This window comes from Lepidochelys kempii, chromosome 20, assembly GCF_965140265.1.
Source record: "Lepidochelys kempii isolate rLepKem1 chromosome 20, rLepKem1.hap2, whole genome shotgun sequence".
NCBI classification, from domain to species: Eukaryota; Metazoa; Chordata; order Testudines; family Cheloniidae; genus Lepidochelys; species Lepidochelys kempii.
This window is the reverse complement of record NC_133275.1, coordinates 182889-198862: the sequence shown is the minus strand read 5'-3', so window position 1 is coordinate 198862 and position 15974 is coordinate 182889.

Below are 15974 nucleotides of genomic sequence, written 5' to 3'. Positions count from 1 at the left end.
TTCACCTGGACTCCCCTGCAGACTCCCATTACCGTTGCACCCAGAACCCCCCAACAAGCCCCTGTGCATCCAGATCCCTCAACTCACACCTGGATCCCCCTACATTAAGCCCCTCCATATTTGGAACCTGCCTGCCCACACAGAGGGCCAGGGCCCTGGGGTGTTTCTGGGGCAGGCCGGTCCTTGCGCTGTGTCAGAGTTGGTGATCTCCCACCTCTGTGCAGCCACTGGCCTGTACTCCCCAATACCATGCTAGAGCCTCCACATTTATTTGACAAATAAAATTTGCAGAATTTTAATATTTTTGGTGCAGAATGCCCTCAGGTATACTTCCACCTTCAGATTCACAGCCATTCCTCTCTGTTGGCCAGAATCAAGTCTAAAATGGTTGTCTCCTGGTTACTTCCTCCACTTTCTGAAACAAAAAGATTCCAATAACTTATTGGAAATGTTGTGTTTTGCCCTATTACGTTTCCAAAAGATGTATGAGTAATTAAAGTCCCCCATTACTACTACGAAACATTTAGTCTGAATGACAGTCCAAAACTTTCAGTGGCACAAAACTCTCACCTCCACCCACCTTGTGGTACCACACAGTACTCCATGCCATTGAGTCATGGCCTGAGGGTATAACCTCGTCATACAGTCAAATAGTGTCATGACACAAGGACACTGATGATACCAACAGGCTCAGGTTCTGTCTCAGAGAGACCCCACAAAACAAAGATAGTGAGGGAGTCCCGCAGGCTCATGGGTGGGGGTTTTAAAGGAAGGAGCCGCCCAACAGAGTTAGACTGTGGCAGAACTACAGGTGAAATTTCTACTGCCTGAAAATACAAGGCACTTCCTCTTGTAATCATCAAATTAGCATAAATTCTATTAGCAGTTTCTCAGACAAGACATTTCAAGGTTTCCCCCACTGCAAACAAAAGGGAAGATAATTACTTTGCAATAAAGAGACTGGCAAAAGGGCCTTAGTTGCCAGATATTTTTTCTCCTTTGAAATAACAATGTACATGAAAGGGACCTCCAGCTCCTCTATTCTCATCTTGCAACAATCAATCATGCTGCTACTGAAAAGGAGAAAAGAAGAGGAATTCTATAAATTCTCCATGGTGTTGGGTGGGGCTGAGCTAACCAGAGCCAGACTGATTAGTAGTCAGAGCCCGTGATGGCTACTGACCTGTCTAGGCAAAACTGTAAGAGTTTTCTGACAGGCTTTGTTCTTCTTGGGCCCCATTGATGACTTCTTGCAATCTTATATGACAATTTTTTAATGAAAGATACATTTGTCCTATCCAGCAGTATCACCACTGACTCTGATATCATTTTGTCTCCTAAACTAATCATGGGTAGACCTGATCAGTACTTGACCAGATGATCTCCAGCTGCTGTAGGAAGCTCCTCCTTGGTCATTCAATACGTGGCACTCTTCACTGTAATTAAGTCAGTACAAACATGGTGCCCTGACAATGGGATAATGTGCTGCTGTAAGTGGTGGATTAGGTGTAAAATCAAGAACATGAGCATTTGTGGCTATCAAAGACCCCATGTCACTATTCACAAGAACAGAAGTATTGTCCCAATATGGGAGTCACTTTCCAATCTGCATAATCATATTCTTCCTCCTTAAGCTCCCTTGAGCTTTGCTATTATTCACTGCCTGTCCTAAACTGTTGCTGCATATTCCACCCCAGACGTGGCTACATTTTGGAAGCAGAGTCTCTTCAGAAATTCATTAGTGAGATGATCTCTATATATAGTCTTCAAAATGCTTTGTGATAGTTCTGGATGAAAGGTGCTATTGAGAAGCATAGAGCAATATTATACAATAACTCAAAGTGCTGTCAGAAATAGTGGAAAGTATCTCCAAATGGTTATAATTAATTCCTGAGATTAAAATTCCATACAGGACCAAGTCTTATTTTCCAGAACTAGAACTGGCTGGCCAGAATTAAGCTAGGTTGTCCAGGACTGGGTGTTGTGGTCCTTAACTAAGTTATACCTTCAGTCCCCCTACTCTGTACTGGTTTCAGAGTAGCAGCCGTGTTAGTCTGTATCCGCAAAAAGAACAGGAGTACTTGTGGCACCTTAGAGACTAACAAATTTATTAGAGCACAAGCTTTCGTGGGCTACAGCCCACTTCATCGGATGCATAGAATGGAACATATAGTAAGATATATAGATACATATACACACATACAGATAAGTTGGAAGTTGCCATACAAACAGTGAGAGGCTAATTAGTTAAGATGCGCTATTATCAGCAGGAGAAAAAAACTTTTGTAGTGATAATCAAGATGGCCCATTTAGACAGTTGACAAGAAGGTGTGAGGATACTTAACTTTAGGGAAATAGATTCAAAATGTGTAATGACCCAGCCACTCCCAGTCTCTATTCAAACCCAAGTTAATGGTATCTAGTTTGCATATTAATTCAAGCTCAGCAGTTTCTCATTGGAGTCTGTTTTTGAAGCTTTTCTGTTGCAAAATTGCCACCCTTAAATCTTTTACCAAGTGGCCAGAGAGGTTGAAGTGTTCTCCTACCGGTTTTTGAATGTTATGATTCCTGATGTCAGATTTGTGTCCATTTATTCTTTTGCGTAGAGACTGTCCGGTTGGCCAACGTACATGGCAAAGGGGCATCGCTGGCACATGATGGCATATATCACACTGGTAGATGTGCAGGTGAACGAGCCCCTGATGGCGTGGCTAATGTGATTAGGTCCTATGATGGTGTCATTAGAATAAATATGTGGACAGAGTTGGCATTGGGCTTTGTTGCAAGGATAGATTCCTGGGTTAGTGTTTTTGTTGTGTGGTGTGTAGTTGCTGGAGAGTAGTTGCTTCAGGTTGGGGGGCTGTCTGTAAGCGAGGACTGGTCTGTCTCCCAAGATCTGTGAGAGTGAGGGATCATTTTTCAGGAGAGGTTGTAAATCTTTGATGATGCGCTGGAGAGGTTTTAGTTGGGGGCTGAAGGTGATGGCTAGTGGCGTTCTGTTATTTTCTTTGTTGGGCCTGTCCTGTAGTAGGTGACTTCTGGGTAGTCTTCTGGCTCTGTCAATCTGTTTTTTCACTTCAGCAGGTGGGTATTGTAGTTTTAAGAATGCTTGATAGAGATCGTGTAGGTGTTTTTCTCTGTCTGAGGGATTGGAGCAAATGTGGTTGTATCTTAGAGCTTGGCTGTGGACAATGGATCGTGTTGTGTGCTGGATGGAAGCTGGAGGCATGTAGGTAAGTATAGTGGTTAGTAGGTTTCCGGTATAGGGTGGGGTTTCTGTGACCATCGTTTATTAGTACAGTAGTGTCCAGTAAATGGACCGCTTGTGTGGATTGGTCTAGGCTGAGGTTGATGGTGGGATGGAAGTTGTTGAAATCATGGTGGAATTCCTCAAGGGCTTCTTTTCCATGGGTCCAGATGATGAAGAGGTCATCAGTGTAGTGCAAGTAGAGTAGGGGTGTTAGGGGACGAGAGCTAAGGAAGTGTTGTTCTAAGTCAGCCATAAAAATGTTGGCATACTGTGGGGCCATGCGGGTACCCATAGCAGTGCCGCTGATCTGAAGGTATACATTGTCCCCAAATGTGAAATAGTTATGGGTGAGGACAAAGTCACCAAGTTCAGCCACCAGGTTAGCCGTGACATTATCGGGGATACTGTTCCTGATAGCTTGTAGTTCATCTTTGTGTGGAATGTTGGTGTAGAGGGCTTCTACATCCATAGTGGCCAGGATGGTGTTTTCTGGAAGATCACTGATGGATTGTAGTTTCCTCAGGAAGCCAGTGGTGTCTCAAAGATAGCTGGGAATGCTTCTAGCGTGGGGCCTGAGGAGAGAGTCCACATAGCCAGACAATCCTGCTGTCAGGGTGCCAATGCCTACTCCGTAATGTGTCACTGTAACTCTCTGTGCTAGAATATTATCACAGAAGGAAGCTTTCATTGCAGACAGTGCTATTTACATAACATTGGACATAATTCCTAAAGATACAGATTTGCTTAAAGTCACACAATGAATCTGTGGTATGGCTGTGAACAGAAACTCTCTCCTGAGTCCTGGTCCAATGCCTTAACCACAAGACTGTCCTTTATCAGATGAGAGTTGAGACGAGAGACAATGTGGCACAAAGATACAAGGCTGATCTAGACAGTGGGAGCTGAAGAGGAGAAGGCTCTTGTGCTGTAGTGGAGAGATTTGTGGATGGAGTAGAGAAGAGGTGAAGAACCAGAGAGAGAGAGAGAGAGAGAGAGAGAGAAGGTCTATGAATTACATTGCAGCAAGATTTTGGAAGGTTTCAAAAGCATGAACAGCATTTTGAGCTAAATCCACAAAGGGAATGCCGAACTTTTAGGTGTCTGCCAGCCAGTGGAATCCTCAGCCCTGAGTTAAGTGGCAGTATAAAATGCTGGGGCACCTATCCCCATAACCATGAACCTGCTCCTGGAATTAGGTGCCTAAGACAGGTTAGGCCAGTCCTTTCTCACAAATATTTATTTATACAAAGTGGAACAGTTCCAACAGGAGAGGACTGAGAGAGATCCATGTGAGCATAGCTAATAGCCTAGGGATTAGGGCACATACCTGTGATATGGGAGACCCAAGATCAGTGCCCTGCCCTAAATCAGAAAATAGGTCTCGCACCTCCCAGGTGAATGTCCTAAATTCTATCAAGTATTCTGGGACACACATTGACACACCCAGTCCAGAAAATTCCTGATCTGGTTGGATGCACGGGCTCCCTCCCTGACCTGATCTTTTGTGCAAGTCTTTATCTGGTTGGTGTACTCTGAGAAGGCCTACCAGATTGAGCCCTGCAGTCAAGATAGGTGGAGGAATGCCTAGTTTGTGAATCCAACAAGGATTTAGGTGTGAGCTAGGACACTGAGCAGTTCCACAGCATCAGGATTTAGGTGGTTTTGGGAATGTCCATCAACTGGAACTTAGGTGCCTACAGAGATAGGGAGAAGCTGAGCAGGGGTTCTGAGGATCTCAGTAGCACCTAAATGATGGGCTTAGGTGCCTGAATCCCTTTGTGGATCTATCCCTGTGCGACTCAAAGCTTTGGGTGTGGAGTGGCAGGTTACCTTTTCATTCCTCCAAAGTGCCAGACTCTGCCTCAAATCTGGTTCAATGGCTCCCTGAGAAGGACTCGAAAAAATTACATATGAAGACAGATGGAAGAAAACTAATTTGTGTAACATTGAAAAACATTACGCAAGAGATGAATATGGTCACTCTTTACAACCACCTAAAGGACAGTAATATCAAGGAAGAGAGAGAAATTACTTACAACTGAGACTAATAAAAAGGCATAGAATAATGGGCTACAATTTAAAAGAGATTTCAGTTTGTTACAAGAGAAAAAAACCTTTGATTCCTCTAAAGTAGTGTTTCCCAAACTTGTTCTGCTGCTTGTGCAGGGAAAGCCCCTGCCGGGCCGGGCCGGTTTGTTTACCTGTTTGCTGCTCCAGGCCAATGGGAGCTGCTGGAAGTGGCGGCCAGTACGTCCCTCGGCCCACACCTCTTCCAGCAGCTCCCATTGGCCTGGAGATGCGAATTGCGGCCACTGGGAGCCACGATCGGCCGAACCTGTGGACATGGCAGGTAAATAAACCGGCCTGGCCCAGCAGGGGCTTTCCCTGCACAAGCGGCGGAACAAGTTTGGGAACCACTGCTCTAAAGTATACCCTGAGAGTGGCACAACTTGCCTAGAGGTAATTATGGTCTAGCCATTAGGGGCACCCTTGGCAAGGTGAGATTAATGCAGTGCAGACAGGAGCTGCATAGGGTCCAAGACATGAATCAAAACCCTAGAACTAAGCCCTGCTGGAAATCTGGCTAGCTGGAAACTGTGTTGGATGGTCTTGTATTTAAAATAAATGACAAATTAAGAGAGATCTTAGAATCATAGAATCATAGACTATCAGGGTTGGAAGGGACCTCAGGAGGTCATCTAGTCCAACCCCCTGCTCAAAGCAGGACCGATCCCCAATTAAATCATCCCAGCCAGGGCTTTGTCAAGACTGACCTTAAAAACTTCTAAGGAAGGAGATTCTACCACCTCCCTAGGTAACGCATTCCAGTGTTTCACCACCCTCCTAGTGAAAAAGTTTTTCTTAATATCCAACCTAAACCTCCCCCACTGCAACTTGAGACCATTACTCCTTGTCCTGTCCTCTTCTACCACTGAGAATAGTCTAGAACCATCCTCTCTGGAACCACCTCTCAGGTAGTTGAAAGCAGCTATCAAATCCCCTCTCATTCTTCTCTTCTGCAGACTAAACAATCCCAGTTCCCTCAGCCTCTCCTCATAAGTCATGTGTACCAGACCTCTAATCATTTTTGTTGCCTTTTGCTAGACTCTCTCCCATTTATCCACATCCTTCTTGTAGTGTGGGGCCCAAAACTGGACATAGTACTCCAGATGAGGCCTCACCAATGTCGAATAGAGGGGGACGATCACGTCCCTCGATCTGCTCGCTATGCCCCTACTTATACATCCCAAAATGCCATTGGCCTTCTTGACAACAAGGGCACACTCTTGACTCATATCCAGCTTCTCGTCCACTGTCACCCCTAGGTCCTTTTCCGCAGAACTGCTGCCTAGCCATTCGGTCCCTAGTCTGTAGCGGTGCATTGGAGTCTTCCGTCCTAAGTGCAGGACCCTGCACTTATCCTTGTTGAACCTCATCAGATTTCTTTTGGCCCAATCCTCGAATTGTCTAGGTCCCTCTGTATCCTATCCCTGCCCTCCAGCGTATCTACCACTCCTCCTAGTTTAGTATCATCCGCAAATTTGCTGAGAGTGCAATCCACACCATCCTCCAGATCATTTATGAAGATATTGAACAAAACCGGCCCCAGGACCGACCCTGGGGGCACTCCACTTGATACTGGCTGCCAACTAGATATGGAGCCATTGATCACTACCCGTTGAGCCCGACAATCTAGCCAACTTTCTACCCACCTTGTAGTGCATTCATCCAGCCCATACTTCTTTAACTTGCTGGCAAGAATACTGTGGGAGACCATGTCAAAAGCTTTGCTAAAGTCAAGAAATAATACATCCACTGCTTTCCCTTCATCCACAGAACCAGTAATCTCATCATAGATGAGTAATCATGTAATTATGTAACCAGTAATCTCATCATAGATGCGGGTTCTATTCTTGGCTTCATTTCCTGTGTGATCTTAACCAAGTTACTTCAATTTAGCCCTCTGTAAAAGGGGTTTATCATACTCGCTAACTTCACAGGAGTGATTGTGATGCTTCATTCATTAATATTTGTAAAATGATTTGAGTTCCTTGGGTGATTGGTGCTACAGAAGGGCAAAATGTTGTTATTGATCCCATACTTGGTTTAAAGGCCTGTGTAGATGGGGCTTTAGGATGATTTTGTGGTTAAACCACAGGACCACATGCTGGGACAGCTAGTTTCTATTTCTGGTTCTGCCATTGACTCACAGTGTGACTTTGGGCAAGTAATTGCCCTTCTGTGCCTCGGTTTCCCTATAGAATATGGATAATTTTGACCTACTTTCATGGGGAGTGAAGTAATGAAGCTTTATTAATTAATATTTGTAAATGGCTTTGAGGTTCTCAGGTGGAAAATACTATAGAAGTGCAAAATAGTAAATTATTATTATTAAGCTAGACAAGGCTCTGTAACCTACGAGACACAGGTTTTTGTGAAACAGACTCTATTATACACAGTAATATACTTTATGAACTTGCTTCTCCACTTAGTAATTTTGAGCATTTAGTTCTGCTTTATCATTGCTAATATTCATCCTTCAGTTACCCACTGTTTTGTTTCAGCGTTAAGAGATTAAAATGCATGATTATTTTATGGTTATGTGACTTGTTTTGTGTAATTGTTGGTTTTTATTTGTTTTTATTTTAACGTGGTGCACATTGTTAAATGTCTCAGAATGGATCACACACGTAGGATGTGAAACGTGCTCTTGCTTTTTAGAGCAGAAGGGACGGATCTTAAACTGTTTTTCAGATCAAGGTTTAAGGGGAAAATCTCTTGAGGTATCATTGTTCCAAACTGGGAGCCCTTAAATGGCCTAATTTGTATGTTAAAGGACTCTGGGAGGCAGTTTTATCTAGTGATTAAAATAATAGACTCAACAGATGGAAAAGAATTTTAGATTATCCAGTTTACCTCCCTGAAAGCTGAGGTGCTGGGTGAGAGTCAGGACTCTTGGGTTCTATTCCTGATTTACTGTGTCCTCTTCTGCTCAGCTTTCCCTCAATAATTTCTTCACAATCAAAGACACACAACCTACTTACACACACAAACCAACCTATAAACTAGTCAAGCTATTTCTTTGACAAGCTGAGAAGGGAAAAGAGATTTCTACTGTTATTTTTAACTAACTGGGAGAATCTTAGATGCTAATTTGATGTGGGCCTTATAATAAGTATCTAAAAAGACAGATAGACCTTCAGCAAGTTACTTCACCTGTATCTCTCATTTTCTCCATCTATAAAATGGGGCTAATCTAACCTAAACTAAGTGTATATCTAATCTGAATTAATCTATCTAATTTATCTACTTTGTTTTATATAGGTTTCAGAGTAGCAGCCGTGTTAGTCTGTATCCGTAAAAAGAAAAGGAGTACTTGTGGCACTGTAACAAGAGTGATCAGGAAACGTGAGCTATTACCAGCAGGACTCCCCACTATATTTTCCACAGTATGCATCCGATGAAGTGAGCTGTAGCTCACGAAAGCTCATGCTCAAATAAATTTGTTAGTCTCTAAGGTGCCACAAGTATTCCTTTTTGTTTTATATAGTGCTTGCTCCTGTGTTATCTAAATGCTGATTAAGAAGGTTAACATTTTCAAAAGTGGACGCTGATTTTGAGTGCCTCAACTAGAGTCAGACCCAGCTCCTACTGAAGTAAATGGAAATACTCCCATTGACTTCACTAGGAGTTGTCAGGCCCAATTTGAGCCACTTTAGGCCATATTTTCAGAGGTCCTGACACCTGAGTTCCTATTGACTTCAGCTAGAGCAGTGGGTGACTAGGTCTTCTGAAAACCAAGCCCAAAATGTCTCAAATGGGGCACCCAAAAATTAAGGCACTCATACTTGGTGGCTACTTTTCAAAATGTTGATCTAAATATCTGTGAGGCACTTGGAGGTTATCAGATGAAAAAGACAGTATTATCATCCTCAGAGCCAATGAATCTTGTGTTCTTTTCCTGACTCAGAAGGTGCCAGAATTTGTGACCTCACAAGCAGGTAAAATATCACACTGTTCCTGTTCAGGTTAATGAGCATTTGTCCTATCACAGTGCATTTTTTCTCTTTACTATCCCATATCACTATTTTCATTGCTTTAGACTCATTATAAAGTGAGGTATTAGAACAGTTTTACCAGGAAGAATGGACTTTTTTGTACACACCGGTAAAATACAGTATCAACACTCAGAATTATTACTTAGGACATTAGAGAGACAAGGTGGGTGAGGTAATATCTTTTATTATGGGATCAATCTATTTGTGGAAGAAAGCTTCCACAGAGGACTTCGGCATGTCTCAGAGAATTTTTACACTGCTCAGCAGTGCAGACTACTGGGGTGTGAATAGCAGTGTGCGCCAAAGTGCTGCGCTGTAGCTCCCCTGTGTGAATGGTGTAAGCATGAACTAAACAGTTCCTAGTTTGCATTAACTTAGGCCCCTGCAAACAGGATTACATTAGTCCAAAGTAGGAACCTTTTAGGGTATGTCTACACTACGAAATTAGGTCGAATTTATAGAAGTCGTTTTTTTAGAAATTGTTTTTATATATTCGATTGTGTGTGTCCCCACAGAAAATGCTCTAAGTGCATTAAGTGCATTAATTTGGCGCAGTGCTTCCACCGTACCGAGGCAAGCATCGACTTCCTGAGTGTTGCACTGTGGGTAGCTATCCCACAGTTCCCGCAGTCTCCACTGCCCATTGGAATTCTGGGTTGAGATCCCAGTGCCTGATAGGGTAAAAAACATTGTCGCGGGTGGTTCTGGGTACATGTAATCAGGCCCTCCCTCCCGCTGTGAAAGCAACGGCAGACAATCGTTTTGCGCCTTTTTTCCTGAGTTACCTGTGCATATGCCATACCACGGCAAGCATGGAGCCCGCTCAGCTCATGGTCACCGTATGTCTCCTGGGTGCTTGCAGACACGGTACTGCATTGCTACACAGCAGCAGCAACCCATTGCCTTGTGGCAGCAGACGGTGCAATAGGACTGGTAGCCGTCATCGTCGTGTCCGAGGTGCTCCTGGTCGCCTCTGTGAGGTCTGTGGGCAGACATGGGTGCAGGGACTAAATTAGGAGTGACTCGATCAGGTCATTCTCTTTAGTCCTGCAGTCAGTCCTATTGAACCATCTTCTGCCGAGCAGCCATGAGATGTGGATGGCTTGCAGTCCTGCACCGTCTGCTGCCAGCCAAAGATGTAAAAGATAGATGGAGTGGATCAAAACAAGAAATAGACTAGATTTGATTTGTACTCATTTGTTCCCCCCTCCTGCCCCCCCATCTAGGGGACTCGTTCCTCTAGGTCACACTGCAGTCACTCACAGAGAAGGTGCAGCGAGGTAAATCTAGCCATGTATCAATCAGAGGCCAGACAAACCTGCTTGTTCCAATAAGAACAATTACTTAGGTGCACCATTTCTTATTGGAACCCTCCGTGAAGTCCTGCCTGAAATACTCCTTGATGTAAAGCCACCCCCTTTGTTGATTTTAATTCTCTGTAAGCCAACCCTGTAAGCCATGTCGTCAGTCGCCCCTCCCTCCGTCAGAGCAACAGCAGACAATCGTTCCGCCTTTTTTCGGTGCGGATACCATACCACGGCAAGCATGGAGCCCGCTCAGCTCACTTTGGCAATTAGGAGCACATTAAACACCATACGCATTATCCAGCAGTATATGCAGCACCAGAACCTGGCAAAGCAATACCGGACGAGTAGGCGACGTCAGCGTGGTGACATGAGTGATGAGGACATGGACACAGACTTCTCTGAAAGCATGGGCCCTGCCAATGCAGGCATCATGGTGCTAATGGGGCAGGTTCATGCGGTGGAACGCCGATTCTGGGCTTGGGAAACAAGCACAGACTGGTGGGACCGCATAGTGTTGCAGGTCTGGGACGATTCCCAGTGGCTGCGAAACTTTCGCATGCGTAAGGGCACTTTCATGGAACTTTGTAACTTGCTTTCCCCTGCCCTGAAGTGCATAAATACCAGGATGAGAGCAGCCCTCACAGTTGAGAAGCGAGTGGTAATTGCCCTGTGAAAGCTTGCAACGCCGGACAGCTACAGGTCAGTTGGGAATCAAATTGGAGTGGGCAAATCTACTGTGGGGGCTGCTGTGATGCAAGTAGCCCACGCAATCAAAGATCTGCTGATATCAAGGGTAGTGACCCTGGGAAATGTGCAGGTCATAGTGGATGGCTTTGCTGCAATGGGATTCCCTAACTGTGGTGGGGCCATGGACGGAACCCATATCCCTATCTTGGCACCGGAGCACCAAGCCGCCGAGTACATAAACCGCAAGGGGTACTTTTCAATAGTGCTGCAAGCTCTGGTGGATCACAAGGGACGTTTCACCAACATCAACATGGGATGGCCGGGAAAGGTACATGACGCTCGCATCTTCAGGAACTCTGGTCTGTTTCAAAAGCTGCAGGAAGGGACTTTATTCCCAGACCAGAAAATAACTGTTGGGGATGTTGAAATGCCTGTAGTTATCCTTGAGGACCCAGCCTACCCCTTAATGCCATGGCTCATGAAGCCGTACACAGGCAGCCTGGACAGCAGTCAGGAGCTGTTCAACTACAGGCTGAGCAAGTGCAGAATGGTGGTAGAATGTGCATTTGGACGTTTAAAGGCGCGCTGGCGCAGTTTACTGACTCAGTTAGACCTCAGCGAAACCAATATTCTCACTGTTATTACTGCTTGCTGTGCACTCCACAATATCTGTGAGAGTAAGAGGGAGACGTTTATGGTGGGGTGGGAGGTTGAGGCAAATCGCCTGGCCGCTGGTTACACACAGCCAGACACCAGGGCGGTTAGAAGAGCACAGGAGGGCACGGTGCACATCAGAGAAGCTTTGAAAACCAGTTTCATGACTGGACAGGCTACGGTGTGAAAGTTCTGTTTGTTTCTCCTTGATGAAACCAGCTAACCATCCTCCCCTCCTCCTTCGATCACTGCTTGCAGAGGCAATAAAGTCATTGTTGCTTCACATTCATGCATTCTTTATTCATTCATCACATAAATAGGGAGATGACTACCAAGGTAGACCAGGAGGGGTGGTGGAGGAGGGAAGGACAATGCCACACAGCACTTAAAAAGTTTACAACTTTAAAACTTATTGAATGCCAGCCTTCTGTTTTTCGGGCAATCCTCTGTGGTGGAGTGGCTGGTTGGCCAGAGGCCCCCCCACCGTGTTCTTGGGCGTCTGGGTGAGGAGGCAATGGAACTTGAGGAGGAGGGTGGTTGGTTACACAGGGGCTGTAGCGGACGTCTGTGCTCCAGCTGCCTTTGCTGCAGCTCAACCGTACACTGGAGCATATTGGTTTGATCCTCCAGCAGCCTCAGCATTGAATCCTGCCTCCTCTCATCACACTGCCACCACATTTGAGCTTCAGCCCTGTCTTCAGCCTGCCACTTACTCTCTTCAGCCTGCCACTTACTCTCTTCAGCCCGCCACCTCTCCTCCCGGTCGTTTTGTGCTTTCCTGCACTCTGACATTGTCTGCCTCCACGCATTCATCTGTGCTCTGTCAGTGTGGGCGGACAGCATGAGCTCAGAGAACATTTCATCATGAGTGCATTTTTTTCTCTTTCTAATCTTCACTAGCCTCTGGGAAGGAGAAGATCCTGTGATCATTGAAACGCATGCAGCTGGTGGAGAAAAAAAAAGAGACAGTGGTATTTAAAAAGACACATTTTATAGAACAATGGGTACACTCTTTCACGGTAAACCTTGCTGTTAACATTACATATATAGCACATGTGCTTTCGTTACAAGGTCGCATTTTGCCTCCCCCCACCGTGTGGCTAACCCCTCCCTCCTTCCCCCTCCCCGTGGCTAACAGCGGGGAACATTTCTGTTCAGCCACAGGCAAACAGACCAGCAGGAACGGGCACCTCTGAGTGTCCCCGGAAGAAAAGCACCCTATTTCAACCAGGTGACCATGAATGATATCACTCTCCTGAGGATAACACAGAGAGATAAAGAATGGATGTTGTTTGAACACCAGGAAACATACACTGCAATGCTTTGTTGTACAATGATTCCCGAATACGTGCTACTTGCCTGGAGTGGTAAAGTGTCCTACAATGGAGGATGCAATAAGGCTGCCCTCCCCAGAAACCTTTTTCAAAGGCTTTGGGAGTACATCCAGGAGAGCCGCGAATGCCAGGGCAAATTAATCATTACACATGCTTGCTTTTAAACCATGTATAGTATTTTAAAAGGTACACTCACCAGAGGTCCCTCCTCCGCCTGCCGGGTCCGGGAGGCAGGCTTGGGTGGGTTCGGGGGGTACTGGCTCCAGGTCCAGGGTGAGAAACAGTTCCTGGCTGTCGGGAAAACCGGTTTCTCTGCGTGCTTGCTGTGAGCTATCTACAATCTCATCATCATCATCTTCCTCGTCCCCAAAACCTGCTTCCGTGTTGCCTCCATCTCCATTAAAGAAGTCATAGAATCATAGAATCATAGAATATCAGGGTTGGAAGGGACCTCAGGAGGTCATCTAGTCCAACCCCCTGCTCAAAAGCAGGACCCATACCCAATTAAATCATCCCAGCCAGGGCTTTGTCAAGCCTGACCTTAAAAACTTCTAAGGAAGGAGATTCCACCACCTGCCTAAGCAAACAACACAGCTGGGGTAGTGGTGGCTGAACCTCCTAAAATGGTATGCAGCTCATCATAGAAGCAGCACGTTTGGGGCTCTGACCCGGAGCGGCCGTTCTCCTCTCTGGTTTTCTGGTAGGCTTGCCTCAGCTCCTTAAGTTTCACGCGGCACTGCTTCAGGTCCCTGTAATAGCCTCTGTCCTTCATGCCCTGGGAGATTTTGACAAATGTTTTGGCATTTCGAAAACTGGAACGGAGTTCTGATAGCACGGATTCCTCTCCCCATACAGCGATCAGATCCTGTACCTCCCGTTCAGTCCATGCTGGAGCTCTTTTGCGATTCTGGGACTCCATCATGCTCACCTCTGCTGATGAGCTCTGCATGGTCACCTGCAGCTTGCCATGCTGGCCAAACAGGAAATTGAAATTCAAAGTTCGCGGGCCTTTTCCTGTCTACCTGGCAGTGCATCTGAGTTGAGAGTGCTCTCCAGAGCGGTCACAATGGAGCACTCTGGGATAGCTCCTGGAGGCCAATGCCATCTAATTGTGTCCACAGTACCCCAAATTCGACCTGGCAAGGCCGATTTAAGCGCTAATCCACTTGTCAGGGGTGGAGTAAGGAAATCGATTTTAAGAGCCCTTTAAGTAAAAAAAAAGGGTTTCATCGTGTGGACGGGTGCAGGTTGACATCGATTTAACGCTGCTAAATTCGACCTAAACTCCTAGTGTAGACCAGGGCTTAGTTTGCACCTGCAGTGTCCACATGGGGGTGTTACAGCAAAGCACTCTGGTGCACCCTGCTATATACCCTGTAGCCTGAACTGCAGGGGCGACTAGGCGTGCCTGGTTTATAGAGCACCTTTTGCAAGCCTTAGAGCATTCTGTGGAATTCCAGTATACAAACATAGATTGTAAGGATACCTTCTCATTACCCACGACTGAAATGCAGACACTGCTGTTTCACTCTCATAGAGTAACATTGTAAGGCTGGATCCTGCAAACATGCACATGCTTAACGTTACCACCACAAACAGTTCCATTCACTTCAGTGGAAGTACTGATGGGAGTACTCCATGCATCTGAAGAAGTGGGTTTTTTACCCACGAAAGCTTATGCCCAAATAAATCCGTTAGTCTTTAAGGTGCCACCAGACTCCTCGTTGTTTTTGTGGATACAGACTAATATGGCTACCCCTCTGATAGATGGTAGCTATGGTAATACAAACAAATAATAATAATAGTAAAGTTAAGCATCTGTGTGTTTACAGAATTGGATCCTAAGATTGTAAACTAATTGGCGCAGGGTCTGTCTTTCACCATATGTCTGTATAACAGCTGGTTTGGGTTGGAAAATACTGTATGCAGTGAAAAAGATGTGAATGGAAAGACGCAGACTATAATTATCCCATGTTGAAATATGGCCACGTCCTTGGAACTAACAGCCTGACTCTTATGGAAAATGCAATGACAACAAGCGCACATGACCTCAGTTTTATGTCTCATCTGAAGAGCAACAGCTCCAAAAGGCAACCCTAAAACATCCTCACTGCATTTTCCACTTTATGCATCCAATGAAATGAGCTGTAGCTCACGAAAGCTTATGCTCAAATAAATTGGTTAGTCTCTAAGGTGCCACAAGTCCTCCTTTTCTTTTTGCAAATACAGACTAACACGGCTGATACTCTGAAACCAGTCCCCACACAGCAAGCCTGGGTCTGCCCTTCCTCAGTTACTGCAGCTGTAGAACTGAGAGATTAGCTTAGGTAAGGTTTCTCAAACTGGGGGGGTCGGGACCCCTCAGGGGGTCATAAGGTTATTACAGCGGGGGTCACAAGTTGTCAGCATCCACCCCAAACCCCGCTTTGCATCCAGCATTTATAATGGTGTTAAATATATTTAAAAGTGTTTTTATTTATAAGAGGCGTGGCACTCAGAGGCTTGCTGTTTGAAAGGGGTCACCTCTAAATTTGTATGAGAATCACTGGCTTAGACTGCAGCATGCTTGGGGTGGGTGCTGTGCCTTGTTTGCATATAGGCTGTAGCCCACTGAAGCCTCTAGGTGTGTCCCAAGTGCTGAGGTCTCCATTGCGACACTTGCCCTCACTGACGAAAACGCCGC